The sequence below is a fragment of the Orcinus orca genome, chromosome 10 (assembly GCF_937001465.1).
Source record: "Orcinus orca chromosome 10, mOrcOrc1.1, whole genome shotgun sequence".
NCBI classification, from domain to species: Eukaryota; Metazoa; Chordata; class Mammalia; order Artiodactyla; family Delphinidae; genus Orcinus; species Orcinus orca.
Window position 1 is genome coordinate 46,687,616 of NC_064568.1, and position 18,664 is coordinate 46,706,279.

Genomic DNA, 18,664 nt, shown 5'->3' on the forward strand with positions numbered 1-18,664 from the left:
AAGATCCCAAATGCCGCAGAGTGGCTGGGCCCGTGAGCCATGGCCGCTGAGCCTGCGCATCCGGAGCCTGTGCTCCACAACGGGAGAGGCCACAACAGTGAGAGGCCCGCGTACCAAAAAAAAAGAAAAAACCTCTAGTTTTATTTATTTTTTCTTTAAACTCATTGGAGGCGAGAGGAGGAGTTTATGCATCCTGGGAACCTCTTTTCTTTGCATTCTAGGCCCTCCCCAAAGGGGGGACCCTTCATTGGACTTTCATGATGGCATTGCAGACTGCCCTCATTTGAATGAATCCTCCTACTTTTCATCATCTCAGGTGAAGACAACAGCATTTGTCCCCAAGTTTGTTGTGAGGATAAAAGTGCCCATGCATGCAGTGCTCATACCCATTCCTGGTATAGAACAAGCACTAAATATCTTCACCAGCAGCCAGTGTTAGAGCCAATGACATTCCTACGCTGAAAAACTCAACTTACTGCTCATTAGAGCTAAACAAGCCATCTAGGCTTGTCAGGTGGCCCTCCCACAAACAGCCACAAATGTAAGTGGCCGAGAGCAGTGGTGGAGGTGGCAGCACTTCCATGGAGCAGGGGCAAAATGTAGATGAAAAAAGCTTCCATTCTCCCCCTATTTTCGGCACCATCGTTCTTTCCAGAACCCCCAAACAGAATGATGATTTTAACCCTTTCTGGTTTCGAAAACACCTCTGGGAAGCCAGTGTCTGTGGTTCACCAGAAAAATGCACACAAAATCTTACATTTGACTGTGGGTGGTTCACTGACCCCCAAAGCTTATTCCCACAAACACCAAGGTTAACACTGCCTCTTATAGAGACTGCAGGGTCATCTGGAAACAGGTGAGGGGGGCATTTTCCCCTCCAGCCCCTTTATAAGTCCCCTGCTTCCAGCACTGGGGGGAGAGTTATTGGTGGATACAGAGCCTGCTTACGTGTGCTCTCATCTCTGCCCTGGTTAAGTGGGCTTGCCACTCACTCACTGAGACAAAGCCAACATCCTTTAAAGCTGCAGTAACCATTTAGACATTTTCTCAACCTTTACTCTCTCCTTCCTCCCAGCCAGGAAAATGCGCTTGGAAGCTGCCCTTGGGCAGTATGACAGCTCTAAGCGGAGGATGAAAGGCTTATGAAATACACTGACATTAAGACCCCAGCCATCTGTCAGGTAATTTAGAATTTTAAACAATAAAATGAACAGTTGCCCAGGCTTGCCAGCAGGCCTGCTACCCTTATCTGCCTGAAAACCACACCTTCTACTAAAGAAGCGCCTAAGTAGGGTGACCAGAGCTGTAGCCCACTGAGACCCACAGGGCTTTCCCCACCCATCATCCATCACTCCTGGACCACGGTAGCTGCTTGTTGGATCACACTATACCTTTTGCAGACTCAAAAGTTGTGCATGGTTCACGGTGATTTTAGGGATGTCATTTAATATAGTTTATATAGGTCAATAGTGTTAGAGAATCATTATCTGGTCTGTTTTGTAAGTTCCTAGATTCGACTCTTCTTTCTTACTCCTCTGGGGTTGAGTTATCTTGAGAGACCAACAGCCCCCCTTGTTCATTTGGATTTCACAGGAATCTCCTACTTATTCTTAAGGCAAGCCTCCTTCCCATATTTGCTACCAGTTTAACTCCTATAGACTTTGCTCTAGATGACTAAGCAATATCTTGAATGAAAGGCTTTAGCAAGAATTGAGAAGAATAAGCACCATTGTTTTCTAAAGGTAGGGATAATATGATTTTTCATCTAGAAAAATGAGATCATCATCCCACCATGACCCCATGGTTCTCCTCCTAGGATTGTAGAATTGAAGCGAGAAAGGCGATCAGATACAAACAGGCCTATTCTAATCTGTGTCTCCTTGGATTCGTCTCCATCTTTTGGAGAAATTGAGGCCCTATGTGGTCCGAATGCAGGAAATAAATATCTGCACTCATCCTATTTGCTGAAGAAGCAATTCATACTTTGCTTTAAGAACATTAAGGACATTAACATAGGAACAATCTGATGTCATTGAAGTAAAACTTCAGTCATCAATAGACTCCCAAATATCTTTTGGATTCTCCAAAAATGTAGTTTCATTTTCTAAAACATCTGATAAGATTTAAGGAAATCATAGGCAAACTGCCGACAAGGGGACAAGATGGCTGGCTAGCTGTGACTCTCAGCCTATCCACTGCATGGGAAGAAGAAATGTGACTTCCTGTGCACTGGCATCAGCTGTCAGATCCCACCGACAGTTTCCTCCAGTATGTGAGTACTTCCACACAGCCAGTTGCTTTACCCTGGGTGTTTACCAGGGTACCAAAGAAATGGTGTGGATGCTACTGTCAGAAGAGGAAAAAGAGGGGGAGAAAAAGAACAAAGGAAGGCAAAACGTGAATATGAAACCACTCCTGGGTGTGCTTGGTCAAGCTATGCACAGATCCATCTCCTGTCAGTCTATGGGAGCCCTAAGGCCAAGATGGTCTTCATTTCAAGCTCCAAGCTCTGTCACCAAATATATGTCAGTATGTGCTTGAATATAGGAGCCAACCAGCGCCTAATGAATGGCATCAGTAACTCAACAGTTTGCTACAAATCCTAGCAAACCGCCTAGATGGAGGATTCTAGTTTTGACCAGTTGAGTAGATTCAAAGTTCACTCAACTTACAGTCTTGACTTTAGTGAAACAGAGACCCTGAAACTCCATTTCAAGACCAACATAAGCTACAGCAAAGGGTTCCAAGTCCAGCTGTTAGTGGACTAGTCTCTAGTAAACTCAACTATAAAACCAGTGACCCTAACAGCCAACGTACCTCTTGGGTAAAGAGAAAGGAGATAAATGATTAATTTCTATTTTATGTGCTATGATAATAATCAAAAACTTTCCCATAACCAGTGTTAGAAGTGCAATAACTACATGTAGACTATATGTGTATGTAGTCATTTAGAAAACACTGTTCCCAGAGGGATGCAATGAAAAGACTCAGGATGATTTAAACCTCCATGAGCCTTAATGGAGAAGACATTTCAGGCAGAGTTATAACGATTAAAGAAAATGTATCTAGTCTAACATGGTCCTGGCAGAGAACAGGTACTAAGCAAGGACCTCCTTTCCACAAACTGCCTCAGTCTTCTGACTCCTGCTATTCGGAATGGCCTGCAAACATCTAGAAAAAAAATACCAGGGAATCAAACCAATAGTCAAAGGAAGGGCAGTGACCCTCTCATTAGCAGTTCTGTTACAGAAAATCTGATGGAGAAAAATCGTGCATCTCACACATAGCGTTTGCCATCTTCACGGATGCATAATTCATAAGGTTATAATTAAAAGGTGATGGAGGTAGATTGAAGCTCCCCACAGAGGTGTCACTCAAAGCTCTAGCTTTAAGTGTGCCAACTGGCTCTTGGGGACCAATGCCAAGAATGTGGTCGGATGCTTTCTGCCAAAAGCAATGATAATTTAATCAACATGGAAGGGAGACCAAGCTGGGCTCCTCTACCAACACAGCCTTTGGGATCACGAAGGAGTCTTCTAGGGTTTTCTGAACCTGTGCCAGGTGGAGACGAGAGAGCTAGATGGAGCCAGAGCTGGAGGGTGGCCAAAAGGAGATGACTACCTCTGAAAGGGAGGCTAACGACTTGAAGAAATAAACCAACCAGTTGGGCCCCTACCAGCTCTACCTGTACATGAAGAACCCGATTGTTAAAGAGCCTAAGAGCACACACACACTAAGAATTGGAACTAAAATCCAAAGAGAAATGTTCCTACGGTCCAGGCTGGCAACCTTCTGAAGGAAGGCGTCAAGTAGATAAGCTGAACGGTTTCGTGAACTCACCGCATCTCTCTCTGCCATAGGAAAGTGGACGAGATGGGATGGACAATATGATCAGTATCGGGCCAGATCTCCAATACTACCCTACCATTAACTAGTTATGGAAAAGTCTGACAACTGGGTTTCAATTGTAGAGTCTGGAAGGGGAAAACAGTATTCCCGTCACTTTGTGAAAGAATAAGAGTGGTAGGGTAGACTAGATCATCACTAAGCCCCTTTCAGCTCAATTTCTCCAATATCAAAGCACCTGGTCTCCTAGGCCTATTTTTAGCTTCCTTTCAATCAGGATCATGCATGGTCTACACGTTTGCTGTAGACCTTAATCATCGATTAGGGTCTTCTCACAAGCATACCTGAAGTTTTCTGAAGACTTTCAAATGCCAGAGAACCTGCATCTCATTTTAATCAACACTTTGAGTAGCTATTTCACACTAGGCACTGAGTTAATTCAGTGTGAGTCACGGGAGTGTACGACCTGTTCCCTACTGTCAATGCATTTGGCCATCTGAAGGCAAGGAGTTAACTGTAGCTTAAAAACTAGGAAGAAAGAATTCCTTTTATCAAAAATCGAACTCAGAGTTAAAGACTTTTAATCCGTATCCCAAGCAGGCATGGGAAAAGCCAAGTTCTCTGGCTGCTTCATTACCACCCACTTTTTCCTAATTTGGGTACAGCCTCCAAAACCAACCCAATACTGGGGAAGAAAAACAAGAATATCTCCAGGTTCAAAGTCTCACTGAACTTTTCCTTCAAAGCAGCAGTGGCCTGCGTGGAAGGGAATGAGAAACGGGTCTTGATGAGCACGTACAGCTGTGAGGCAAGGCTTCGACAAGGCACGGGGTCGTGCTGGTCTTGGTGCCTGGGCAGCTGCATTGATGACCCAGGCTGGGTGGCCAAGGACAGAGGTATTCCAGACTAATAGGTGACCTGGAGCAAGGGCTAACCAACCAGGGCAGATGCCCAAGGAAATACTACCTTTTATTTAATAGTGCTCAAACTTGATGGGACTCAATCCTGGCTTGTCTCCAGATACTTCACAGCCAGGAAATAGAATCAAGACCCAACACCTGAACTGAGTTGAAAACAGAAACCCAGGAATTTACTATCAACCAAAATAGCATCCATCTGGCGTCTTCATAGCCACGACCAAAATTAAAGCAACTGGGTATTGTTTCCATAGTGATTCAGTTGTCACCACTGCAGACTGGGCTGTCCCTTGGGTAGAGCAACTAGGTCCCCAGGAGCCCCACATGGTCCTGCATTTTACTTCTTTTTTCTAATCATTACAATTCAATTTCAAACTTCGGTTTCTAACCAAAGCCTCAAGGACCCATGAAATATACCAAAAACACAACCTCCCTTAAAGCGCCATTATTCTGGGCAGGCTGCACGGCTTAAATAACTCCAGGCCCTGGGGCTTCCCTGGTGGCGCAGTGGTTGAGAGTCCACCTGCTGATGCAGGGGACACGGGTTCGTGCCCTGGTCCGGGAAGATCCCGCATGTCGCGGAGCGGCTGGGCCCGTGAGCCATGGCCGCTGAGCCTGCGCATCTGGAGCCTGTGCTCCGCAACGGGAGAGGCCGCAACAGTGAGAGGCCCGCGTACCACACAAAAAAAATTAAAAATTAAAAAAAAAATATATATATATATATATAACTCCAGGCCCTACACCCTTCTAGAGAATATCCTAATGTTAGATGCGGGCTTTCCCCCTACTTAGGAGTTAAAAACAAAGCTACAATTCAACCTCTTAGTCATTTTAGAAAAGCCTTCAATGTAAAGTAGAGAATAGCTTGAAATCAAAAATTACTCCCGAGGCAATTGCAAATTACCACTTCCTAAGGTGGGGCTCCTTGGACACCCCAAAAAAAGGTTTAGGCTTAGGACCCCGCTGGTAACTGGCTTAGGACCCTGCTGTTCCCCTTTGTAGCTGCATGAAAACACATGGTCCTTCAGAGCAAGTTTGGATGGTTGGGGCTGCTGCGGCTGGAGGCCATATTCTCCAGGAAGCAGATTAAAAGCGCAGTGGAATTCATCTCTACAGAGACAGTGAGACACAGAGCTGACCTAGGCTCTTCTTCACTCCTGGAGACGCAGCTTTTTCTACAAACCCATTTGTTCATCCTGGACTTACCTTCCAGAGGCCATAAAGCTCACATCAACGGCAAGTCTCAAAAAGGACGCTACGCCGCAGGCTGGATTCTCCCACCACCCGTGAAGGCAGAGGCTGCTACTTCCCAGAGAGAGCTTATAACCTACGGCTGGATTGGCTGCTCAGGGAAACCGGAAAGGGCGGGGGAACCTAAAATTCCACTCAGCTGTCTCTTACCACTCGAGGGAGGTTTCAGGTGAGCAACAATGCACTGTTTTACCCAGCAATCAACATTTCTTTGACTACAAAGAATATGCTAGGTGGGTTCTTAAGAAAACCTGGAGTGGCTGTAATTTTCAGGAACTACAGGGTCATTCCCCAGAATCTAATGTGCCATTGGGAGGAACTACTGCTCAATCAGCACTTGCAAGCAGGGGTTAAGTAGGTGGTTCTCAGACCTCATCGTTCATGGGCCACACCTAGGGAGCTTATTAAGGTGCAAGTTCCTGGGCCCTAGCCCATGAGGTTCTGATTCGGTAGCCTGTGACTCTATATTTGTATCAAGCACCCAGCTAATAACAGTGTGAGGGTTCCATGGCCCACATGCCTGAAGCAGCAACATGCAACCCCTAGTTCAGGGCCAACGTCCTGCACAGCCCAGCTGGACCTTACACTCCCAGGAGCACTCCCGGTAGCTCCGTAACACAGCTTGTTCACTCCATGATTCGTCCGAGATACACTCAACTAACTCCAAGCCTGTGTCTGTGCTGTGAACAGTGGTGGTTCCAGAACCTCGCCACGGGGCAGGGATTCGACTCTTGGATGAAGGGACCAGGGAACTCCACTTAGGCTTAGATAATGTGCTTATCTGGGAAGCAGCTGAGGCTGACTTTATCATCGAAATGGCAGTGGCCCAAAAAGATGGCTGAATTATACAGTGGTTGTAAGTGTCAATTTGTCTGCCTCCCACCGGATTCTAAGCTCGTTGGGGACAAGGACTGTGCGCTACTCCTCTTCGTGTCCTGGAAGAGCCTTCCATGCAGTCGGTGCTCAATCACTAGTTGTTAAAATTAATCACTGCACCTTCACACATCCCCTGATGCCTAGAGGCAAGTGCAGTGCCTTGCACATTAGAAGGCGCATCCCAAGTATTTATAGATCTGATTTAATGCTGGGTTCCCCTAAGTCAGAGCTGCCACACAAGGGTGGGCACTGCAAAGAGATACCACATCGAGGTCGGGTAAGTCCTGTGTGGGAGGAGGATTAATGCTGGACCTTGCTGGCTGGGTCTGATTATAGTAAATGAAGATCCCTTGAGCTGTCAAAAGATGGAAGTTTCCGCCAGACAGTCAGTTGGAATTGTGAGTTGAGAGGATAATGTACATGATCTCTGATATTGATGAGCTCATCATTGTAGCTGACAGGATGACACAGGCTGTGGGAAGAAATATGGTCTCCAACTGGAGTGCAGCATAGAAGAAGGAACTGAGAATGTAGGGAGGGGGTGGAGGAAGACAAGTTGGTGAAGGAGACTAAGAGGGGAGTTGTAGGCATAGAGGAGAATCCAGAGAGTGTAACTCTGATTCTTCTGAAAGACAATATAAGGCAAAGAATGAACCAAGTGTCATGTTCTCTATACAGTCTGGTACACAGTAAATACAGATTAACTACAGAAAAAAAAAGACAGAGAGACAGAGATACCACATCGAAGAGGCTCTCGTTTACACTGAAGCCATCAAAGTATCTGAATAGACATGGGCAAAGTATCTGAATAGACATTTCTCCAAAGAAGATATGCAAACGGACAATATTCACATGAAAAGATGTCCAACGTGATTAGTCACTAGGGAAATGAAATCAAAACCACAATGAATTATCACTTCACACCCACTAGTATGATTAGAATCAAAAAGGCAGATAGGGCTTCCCTGGTGGCGCAGTGGTTGAGAGTCCACCTGCTGATGCAGGGGTCACGGGTTCGTGCCCCGGTCCGGGAAGATCCCACATGCCGCGGAGCGGCTGGGCCCGTGAGCCATGGCCACTGAGCCTGCGCGTCCAGAGCCTGCGCTCCGCAACGGGAGAGGCCACAACAGTGAGAGGCCCGCGTACCGCAAAAAAAGAAAAAAAAAAAAAAAAAGGCAGATAAATGTTGGTGAGGATGTGGAAACATTGGAGCCCTCATACACTGCTGGTGGGAATGCAAAATGGTAAAACAGTCTGGCAGTTCCTCAGAAGGTTAAATATAAGGCTATCATATAATGCATCAACCCCACTCCTAGACATATACCCCAGAGAAATGAAAACGTATGTCTACACAAAATACTTGTGCACAAACCTTCAAAGCAGCATCATGCATCGTAGCCAAAAAGTGGATCCAACGCAAATGTCCATCAACAAATAAATGAATAAACAAAATGTGGTATAGCCATGCAATGGAATATTATTCAGCAATAAAAAAGAAAAAAGTACTAATATACTGTATGAATCTTGAAGACATGCTAAATGAAAGAAGCCAGACACAAAAGATCACATATTGTATGATTCCATTGTTATGAAATGTCCAAAATAGGCATAGCATAGAGACAGACAGTGGATTCATGGTTGGTTGCCAAGGGCTGGGGTGGTTGGGAGGAAGTGAGGAATAACTGCTAATGAGCATGGAGTTTCTTTTGTGCATGATGAAATGTTCTAAAATCAATCGTGGTGTTGGTTGTACAACTCTGAATATATTTAATAAAACATTTAATTGTACATTTTTAATGGGTTAATTTTATGGTATATGAATTATATCTCAGTAAAGTTGTCATTTCATTTTTTAAAAAACCCATTGGAATAAAACTGACAAGGTCTAATGGAACAAGTTGTTCTATATTTTGAAAATCTTTTTTGATGGAATTGTTTACAATTAGGTCTACACAATAAGAAATTCTCCCAAGTGCGTTTCCTAAAAGCAGGGCCACTGTGTATTGTTGGTTAGGTTGTACACTCAACAATGTACTTAGCAGTATGTAGCAATCCTGCCTGAGGGGAACTGCATCTCAGACTGTGTGCTTTCTAGCCTGGGGGAGTAGAGCTGACCTGTGCCTTTGACCCTTCTTTGTGTCAACAATCAAACAGTGGTGATTCTTCATTTCCACTCGTTCTTCAACATTTCAAACGGCCCAACTCACCTAAATCTCCTAAACAATTCTCTTGAAATGCATGGCCCACAAAAGAAGGCCAAAGCCAAGAGCAGAATGGATGTGAACCCCCAGCCTTCCTCCTGGTTGGGTTTGAAATATTTCTATTTACTTCCGGAGTCTGTATGGATCATCTAGGGACTCCATTTGTCTCCTCCCATGCCCTGCAACCCTGGATTGTAATTCTTGCTAACAACTGATCGCCCTGATTCCATTTCAACCAAAAAGACTGGGAGTTTTACCTTGAGCGTTAAAGAACTCTTCCTTATCTCCTAACGGTTTAACATAGAAAAAACACCTTAACTGCTAAAGGAAAGTGAACGCTGACTTATGGAACGGTTTGGTACACTATTATTTTGAGAATAAAATGAGATGACGCATGTGAAAAAAACCTTGAAGTTTTATAGAGAACAAATGATTTGAGAGCTAGAAATAATTAAGGAGTTGATAGTAAAACACTTTAAGCTGTGTCTCATCAGGCTAACTATTTTACTTCCCTGGGCCTCAGTTTATCCATTAGTAAAGTGGGCAGAATGGTAGTATCCTTTTCATAAAGTTGTTGTGAGTACTAAATGAATTAATATATACTAAGAACTTTAGAAAAACATCTAGTTCCTACTTTGCTCTTATTATCGTGTTTGCTCTTTCATTGTACATTCCAGATTCCACTTTGAACAAATTTTGGAGAGATCTGTTCTAATGTATTGACCACAACTTTATGGGGTTCTTCTTATCCCATCTCCAATTTTTCTAAATAAATAAATTAAGCAACATTTAGTGGTTAAGAACCTGATTCTGGAGCTGATCATCTGGATTTTAAATCTGGTTCGGTCATTTCCCTATAATCGCTCTGAGCCTCAGTCTTACCATCTGCTAAATGGGGATAATAGAAGGACCAACCTTATAAGGTTGTTGTGAAGATTGAGTTATTACATGTAAAGACTTAGTACAGAGCCTGATACATAGTAAGCACTGTGTATTTGCTATTATTAGGTTCAAAATGTGAAAATATTACTGATGGCCTTATGATCAGTCCTCCTTACTCTTCTGGGTTGCTGCTAAAGTAAAAGAAAAAAGATCTCCATTGATAATCAGGAGCAAACTAGGTCCACCCTCTTAGGCTAAGGCAAGGTAGACCTCACTACCAGAGAATCATCTCAGGGTATCCATCCTGAGTTTAAAGCCCAGAATTTACATCAGGTTAAACATTTAATCAAGTTAAGCACAAAGGAAAACAACTAATAGGAACCATTCTAGGTGATTATATTTTCATGCAAATTCAGATTTCAGGAGCACACAAATGACCCACGCACTCAAAGGACAGCAAATACCATCTGTACCTCCACAACAGGGCAATGAGTTTGTCAGCAATGTGTAGGGAGGGCTACAGTTGATGACAAAACAATTCATCACACTTTAAGAATTGCTCAATGACTGTCATTTTCCCCACTTGCACTTTCCAAGGCCCTGATCACACTGTGATTAAGATGAACCCTCAGATGCAAGGCCATAGGGTAAGGGTTAGCAAGTACTACTGGGCTGGTCCTGACCTGGTGTGCCACTAGGGAGAGAGCTGAAAGAGTATACTTGAAAGCAAGGTTATCCCTTAAAATCTTCGTTATATTATTCTGACATGTCCTGGGAATAATGACTTCTGACTATTAAAAAAAAAAAAAAGACGACAGTCCACAGTAAAGCCCAAGCCAGTGTTGGACTCCAGTCCTACCAGAGCATGTTCATGAATCCTGGACTTTAGATCCTAAAAATAGGCAATATTCTCTTGTTATTACTGCTTAGTTTCGGTTAGATTAGCAGTTGAAGGATCAGAGGGAATTTGACAGAATGTGCATCCTCAAGGGGTTATCTCTGAAGAATTTCTTACTGATTCACACAGAAATTATTGAACCACCTAAAACATTCAGTGAATCACAAAACCAAGTGATGAATGCTAATGTCAGCCAGTGATGAAGAAAAATGTATGGAAACATTAAAAAAACCAATAATCTTGACATGCTATTATGTCTCTGTAGCATACATATGAAAATTTGGACCCCCAAATTTAAATATAAGGAAAGATTCATCACCACCCTACTTAAGAATCTTTATTAGCCATAAAATAGCTATCTCTCAGGAAGGGGGCCTCCTTCATATTTCTCTTCTCACAGAACAGAGGTTCTTATTAAAACCAAGTGTGGAAAGGAAAACACTGACAGATTGAAGCATAAAAATCCAAATGTTTTGTTTAACAAAAAATATTGCAGACAGAATTAAAAGATAAGCTACTGATGCGACAAAATACCAGTAACATACACAGCCAGGAAGGTAGTAATATCCATAATAAAGAGAATCTATAAATCCATAGAGAAAAATAATAAAAACCCCCAAATTGTCAAAGGACAGGAATACAAATTCACGGAAGAAACAACAGTAATAAATACATGAAATATTGTTGAACCTCAGTAATATTCAATGAAGTACAAATTAGAATATGCCCTTTTTTGCTGATCACAAGGTAAAAAATTAAAACATTAACCATAACAGTAGCAATAGAATTTTATTTATTTATTTTTAACATCTTGATTGGAGTATAATTGCTTTACAATGGTGTGTTAGTTTCTGCTGTATAACAAAGTGAATCAGCTATCCATATACATATATCCCCATATTCCCTCCCTCTTGCATCCCCTTCCCACCCTCCCTATCCCACCACTTTAGGTGGTCACAAAGCACCAAGTTGATCTCCCTGTGCTATGCGGCTGCTTCCCACTAGCTATCTGTTTTACATTTGATAGTGTCTATATGTCCATGCCACTCTCTCACTTCATCCCAGCTTACCCTTCCACCTCCCTGTGTCCTCAAGTCCATTCTTTATGTCTGTGTCTTTATTCCTGTCCTGCCCCTAGGTTCTTCAGAAACTTTTTTTTTTTTTTTAGATTCCATATATACGTGTTAGCATATGGTATTTGTTTTTCTCTTTCTGACTTATGTCACTCTGTATGACAGTCTCTAGGTCCATCCACCTCACTACAAATAACTCAATTTTGTTTCTTTTTATGGCTGAGTAATATTCCATTGTATAAATGTGCCACATCTTCTTTATCCATTCGTCTGTCAATGGACATTTAGGTTGCTTCCATGTCCTGGCTATTGTAAATAGAGCTGCAGTGAACATTGTGGTACATGACTCTTTTTGAGTTATGGTTTTCTCAGGGTATATGCCCAGTAGTGGGATTGCTGGGTTATGTGGTAGTTCTATTTTTAGTTTTTTAAGGAACCTCTGTACTGTTCTCCATAGTGGCTGTTATCAATTTACATTCCCACCAACAGTACAGGAGGGTACCCTTTTCTCCACACCCTCTCCAGCATTTATTGTCTGTAGATTTTTTGATGATGGCCATTCTGACCGGTGTGAGGTGATACCTCATTGTAGTTTTGATTTGCTTTTCTCTAATGATTAATGATGTTGAGCATCCTTTCATGTGTTTGTGGGCAATCTGTATCTTCTTTGGAGAAATGTCTATTTAGACCTTCTGCCCATTTTTGGATTGGGTTGTTTGATTTTTTGATATTGAGCTGCATGAGCCACTTGTATATTTTGGAGATTAATCCTTTGTCAGTTGCTTTGTTTGCAAGTATTTTCTCCCATTCTGAGGGTTGTCCTTTTGTCCGGTTTATGGTTTCCTCTGCTGCGCAAAAGCTTTTAAATTTCATTAGGTCCTATTTGTTTATTTTTGTTTTTATTTCCATTTCTCTAGGAGGTGGGTCAAAAAGGATCTTGCTGTGATTTATGTCATGGAGTGTTCTGCTTATGTTTTCCTCTAAAAGGTTTATAGTGTCTGGCCTTACATGTAGGTCTTTAATCCATTTTGAGTTTATTTTTGTGTATGGTGTTAGGGAGTGTTCTAATTTCATTCTTTTACATGTAGCTGTCCAGTTTTCCCAGCACCATTTATTGAAAAGGCTGTCTTTTCTCTATTGTATATTCTTGCCTCCTTTATCAAAGATAAGGTGACCATATGTGTGTGGGTTTGTCTCTGGGCTTTCTATCCTGTTCCATTTATCTATCTTTCTCCTTTTGTGCCAGTACCATACTGTCTTGATTACTGTAGATTTGTAGTATAGCCTAAAGTCCTGGAGCCTGATTCCTCCAGCTCCAGTTTTCTTTCTCAAGATTGCTTTGGCTATTTGGGGTCTTTTGTCTTTCCATACAAATTGTGAACTTTTTTGTTCTAGTTCTGTGAAAAATGCCATTGGTAGTTTGATAGGGATTCCACTGAATCTGTAGATTGCTTTGGGTAGTATAGTCATTTTCACAATGTTGATTCTTCCAATCCAAGAACATGGTATATCTCTCCATCTGTTTGTATCATCTTGAATTTCTTTCATCAGTGTCTTACAGTTTTCTGCATACAGGTCTTTTGTCTCCATAGGTAGCTTTATTCTTAGGTATTTTATTCTTTTTGTTGCAATGGTAAATGGGAGTGTTTCCTTAATTTCTCTTTCAGATTTTTCATCATTAGTGTATAGGAATGCCAGAGATTTCTGTGCATTAATTTTGTATCCTGCTACTTTACCAAATTCATTGATTAGCTCTAATAGTTTTCCTTGGCATCTTTAGGATTCTCTATGTATAGTATCATGTCATGTGCAGACAGTGACAGTTTTACTTCTTATTTTCCAATTTGGATTCCTTTATTTCTTTTTCTCCTCTGATTGCTGTGGCTAAAACTTCCAAAATTATGTTGAATAATAGTGGTGAGAGGGCTTCCCTGGTGGCGCAGTGGTTGAGAGTCCGCCTGCCGATGCAGAGGACACGGGTTCGTGCCCCAGTCCGGGAAGATCGCACATGCCGCGGAGTGGCTAGGCCCGTGAGCCATAGCTGCTGGGCCTGCGCGTCCAGAGCCTGTGCTCTGCAACGGGAGAGGCCACAACAGTGAGAGGCCCGCGTACTGCAAAAAAAAAAAAAAAAAAAATAGTGGTGAGAGTGGGCAACCTTGTCTTGTTCCTGATCTTAGTGGAAATGGTTTCAGTTTTTCACCACTGAGGACAATGTTGGCTGTTGGTTTGTCATATATGGCCTTTATTATGTTGAGGTAAGTTCCCTCTATGCCTACTTTCTGGAGGGTTTTTATCAAAAATGGGTGTTGAATTTTGTTGAGAGCTTCCTCTGCATCTATTGAGATGATCATATGGTTTTTCTCCTTCAATTTGTTAATATGGTTTATCACATGAATTGATTTGCTTATATTGAAGAATCCTTGCATTCCTGGGATAAACCCCACTTGATCATGGTGTATGATCCTTTTAATGTGCTGTTGGGATTCTGTTTGCTAATATTTTATTGAGGATTTTTGCATCTATGTTCATCAGTGATATTGGCCTGTAGTTTTCTTTTTTTGTGGCATCTTTGTCTGCTTTTGGTATCAGGGTGATGGTGGCCTCGTAGAATGTGTTTGGGAGTGTTCCTCCCTCTTCTATACTTTGGAAGAGTTTGAGAAGGATAGGTGTTAGCTCTTCTCTAAATATTTGATAGAATTTGCCTGTGAAACCATCTGGTCCTGGGCTTTTGTTTGTTGGAAGATTTTTAATCACAGTTTCAATTTCAGTGCTTGCGATTGGTCTGTTTATATTTTCTGTTTCTTCCTGGTTCAGTCTCAGAAGGTTGTGCTTTTCTAAGAATTTGTCCATTTCTTCCAGGTTGTCCAATTTATTGGCATATAGTTGCTTGTAGTAATCACTCATGATCCTTCATATTTCTTTTTTTTTTAACATCTTTATTGGAGTATAATTGCTTTATAATGGTGTGTTAGTTTCTGCTTTATAACAAAGTGAATCAGCTATACATATTAAAAAAAAAAAGAATATATCCCCATATCTCTTTCCTCTTGTGTCTCCCTCCCTCCCACCCTCCCTATCCCACCTCTCTAGCTGGTCTCAAAGTACTGAGCTGATCTCCCTGTGCTATGCAGCTGCTTCCCACTAGCTATCAGTTTTACATTTGGTAGCATATATATGTCCCTGCCACTCTCTCACTTTGTCTCAGTTTACCCTTCCCCTCCCTGTGTCCTCAAGTCCATTCTTTAGTAGGTCAGCATCTTTATTCCCATCCTGCCCCTAGGTTTTTCATGATCCTTCATATTTCTGCAGTGTCAGTTGTTACTTCTCCTTTTTGGTTTCTAACTCTATTGACTTGAGTCTTCTCCCTTTTTTCCTTGATGAGTCTGGCTAATGGTTTACCAATTTTGTTTATCTTCTCAAATAACCAGGTTTTAGTTTTATTGATCTTTGCTATCATTTCCTTCATTTCTTTATCATTTATTTCTGATCTGATCTTTATGATTTCTTTCCTTCTGCTGACTTTGGGGGTTTTTTGTTCTTCTTGCTCTAATTGCTTTAGGTGTAAGGTTAGGTTGTTTATTTGAGATGTTTCTTGTTTCTTGAGGTAGGATTGTATTGCTATAAACTTCCCTCTTAGAACTGCTTTTGCTGCATCCCATAGCTTTTGGGTTGTCGTGTTTTCATTGTCATTTGTTTCTAGGTAATTTTTGATTTCCCCTTTGATTTCTCCAGTGATCTCTTGGTTATTTAGTAGTGTATTGTTTAGCCTCCATGTGTTTGTATTTTTTACAGATTTTTTTCCTGTAATTGATATCTAGTCTCATAGCGTTGTGGTCAGAAAAGATACTTGATATGATTCCAATTTTCTTAAATTTACCAAGGCTTGATTTCTGACCCAAGATATGATCTATCCTAGAGAATGTTCCATGAGCACTTGAGAAGAAAGTGTAATCTGCTTTCTTTGGATGGAATGTCCTACAAATATCAATTAAGTCCATCTTGTTTAATGTATCATCTAAAGCTTGTGTTTCCTCATTTATTTTCATTTTGGAATATCTGTCCATTGGTAAAAGTTGGGTGTTAAAGTCCCCTACTATTGTTGTGTTACTGTCGATTTCCCCTTTTATGTCTGTTAGCATTTGCCTTATGTATTGAGGTGCTCCTATGTTGGGTGCATAAATATTTACAATTGTTATATCTTCTTCTTGGATTTTTCCCTTGATCATTATGTAGTGTCCTTCTTTGTCTCTTGTAATATTCTTTATTTTAAAGTCGATTTTGTCTGCTATGAGAATTTCTACTCCAGCTTTCTTCTGATTTCCATTTGCATGGAATATCTTTTTCCATCCCCTCACTTTCAGTCTGTATGTGTCCCTATGTCTGAAGTGGGTCTCTTGTAGACAGCATATGTACAGGTCTTGTTTTTGTATCCATTCAGCCAGTCTATGTCTTTTGGTTGGAACATTTAATCCATTTACATTTAAGGTAGTTATCTATATGTATGTTCCTATTACCATTTTCTTAATTGTTTTGGGTTTGTTATTGTAAGTCTTTTCCTTCTCTTGTGTTTCCTGCCTAGAAAAGTTCCTTTAGCATTTGTTGTAGAGCTGGTTTGGCAGTGCTGAATTCTCTTAGCTTTTGCTTATCTGTAAAGGTTTTCATTTCTCCATCAAATCTGAATGAGATCCTTGCTGGGTAGACTAATCTTGGTTGTAGGTTTTTCCCTTTCATCACTTTATATGTGTCCTGCCACTTCCTTCTGGCTTGCAGAGTTTCTGCTGAAAGATCAGCTGTTCACCTTATGGGGATTCCCTTGTATGTTATTTGTTGCTATTCTCTTGCTGCTTTTAATATATTTTCTTTGTTTTTAATTTTTGATAGTTTGATTAATATGTGTCTGGGCGTGTTTCTCCTTGGATTTATTCTGTATGGGACTCTCTGTGCTTCCTGGACTTGATTGACTCTTTCTTTTCCCATATGAGGAAAGTTTTCAACTGTAATGTCTTCAAATACTCTCTCAATCCCTTTCTTTTTCTCTTCTTCTTCTGGGACCCCTATAATTCGAATGTTGTTGTGTTTAATGTTGTCCTAGAGGTCTCTGAGACTCTCTTCAATTCTTTTCATTCTTTTTTCTTTATTCTGCTCTGCAGTAGTTATTTCCACTATTTTATCTTCCAGGTCACTTATCTGTTCTTCTGCCTCAGTTATTCTGCTATTGATTCCTTCTAGAGAATTTTAAATTTCATTTATTGTGTTGTTCATTATTGTTTGTTTGCTCTTTAGCTCTTCTAGGTCCTTGTTAAACGTTTCTTGTATTTTCTCCATTCTATTTCTAAGATTTTGGATCATCCTTACTATCATTACTCTGAATTCTTTTTCAGGTAGACTATTTCCTCTTCATTTGTTTGGTCTGGTGTGTTTTTACCTTGCTCCTTCATCTGCTGTGTATTTCTCTGTCTTCTCATTTTGCTTAATTTACTGTGTTTGGCGTCTCCTTTTCGCAGCCTGCAGGTTCGTAGTTCCCATTGTTTTTGGTGTCTGCCCCCAGTGGGTAAGTTTGGTTCAGTGGGTTGTGTAGGCTTTCTGGTAGAGGGGACTGGTGCCTGTGCTCTGGTGGATGAGGCTGGATCTTGTCTTTCTGGTGGGCATGACTGCATCCAGTGGTGTGTTTTGGGGTGTCTATGAACTTATTATGATTTTAGACAGCCTCTTTGCTAGTGGGTGGGATTGTGTTCCTGTCTTGCTAGTTGTTTGGCATAGGGTGTCCAGCACTGTATCTTGCTGGTCATTGAGTGGAGCTGGGTCTTAGCATTGAGACGGAGATCTCTGAGAGAGATTTCACCAATTGATATTACGTGGAGCCAGGAGGTCTCTGGTGGACCCACGTCCTGAACTCAGCTCTCCCACCTCAGAGGCTCAGGCCTGACACCCGACTGGAGCACCAGGACCCCTGTCAGCCACACGGCTGGGTGTATGACTGTTGTCTCCTTTTCTTCACATCCCAGGGCTCTTTGCTCAAAAAAGGTGACCAGATTCAGCTTAGAGACAGCAACACCTGGCACGCGGCCCAGAGGGCAGACACGATTTCGGCCGCCAGGGTCTGTCCCAAACGCAGTGGCAGTGAGGCTTTGGGTGGGGTTGGGGGTTGCGCCATCCTCCTCTCAGACTTTGGGACAATCTGTGACCGTGGAGGCAAGAGAAGCCGAACAAGGGGTTCAGGCTCTGTGCAGACCCACTCACCATCAGGAATAGAATTTTATATTGTAATTTCCATCTTCATTAAAATAGAGGCTTTTAAAATCTCTTTATGACTAACTTCATTTATTTAACCAGTATTGATTGGATGCTTCTAAAGCCAATGACAGGCTAGACCATGCAGTAGTTACTAAAATGAATAAAAAGACACCTACAAGTAAACTGTAGTCGAGGGAGAAAGAGACCAACATCCAAGCAACCAATGGAATACAAGACAGAGTGAAGTAGGTACGTACACGAGAGATTTGGAAGATCAGAAAATTCCCAATAGGAGATGTCTTCAAGAAGGGATGGCATTTGAGCAGAACTTGTAATACTGAGCTGAAATAACATAGGCAGAAGTAGGAAGAATATTCAGGTAGGTTGAAAAATAAGAATAAGAAAAAGAAAAGTGAAATCACAGAAGGAAGGTCATATGAAGTCTATAAACACTGAGGCTGGTGTGAACATGGTAGCAGGGTGGCC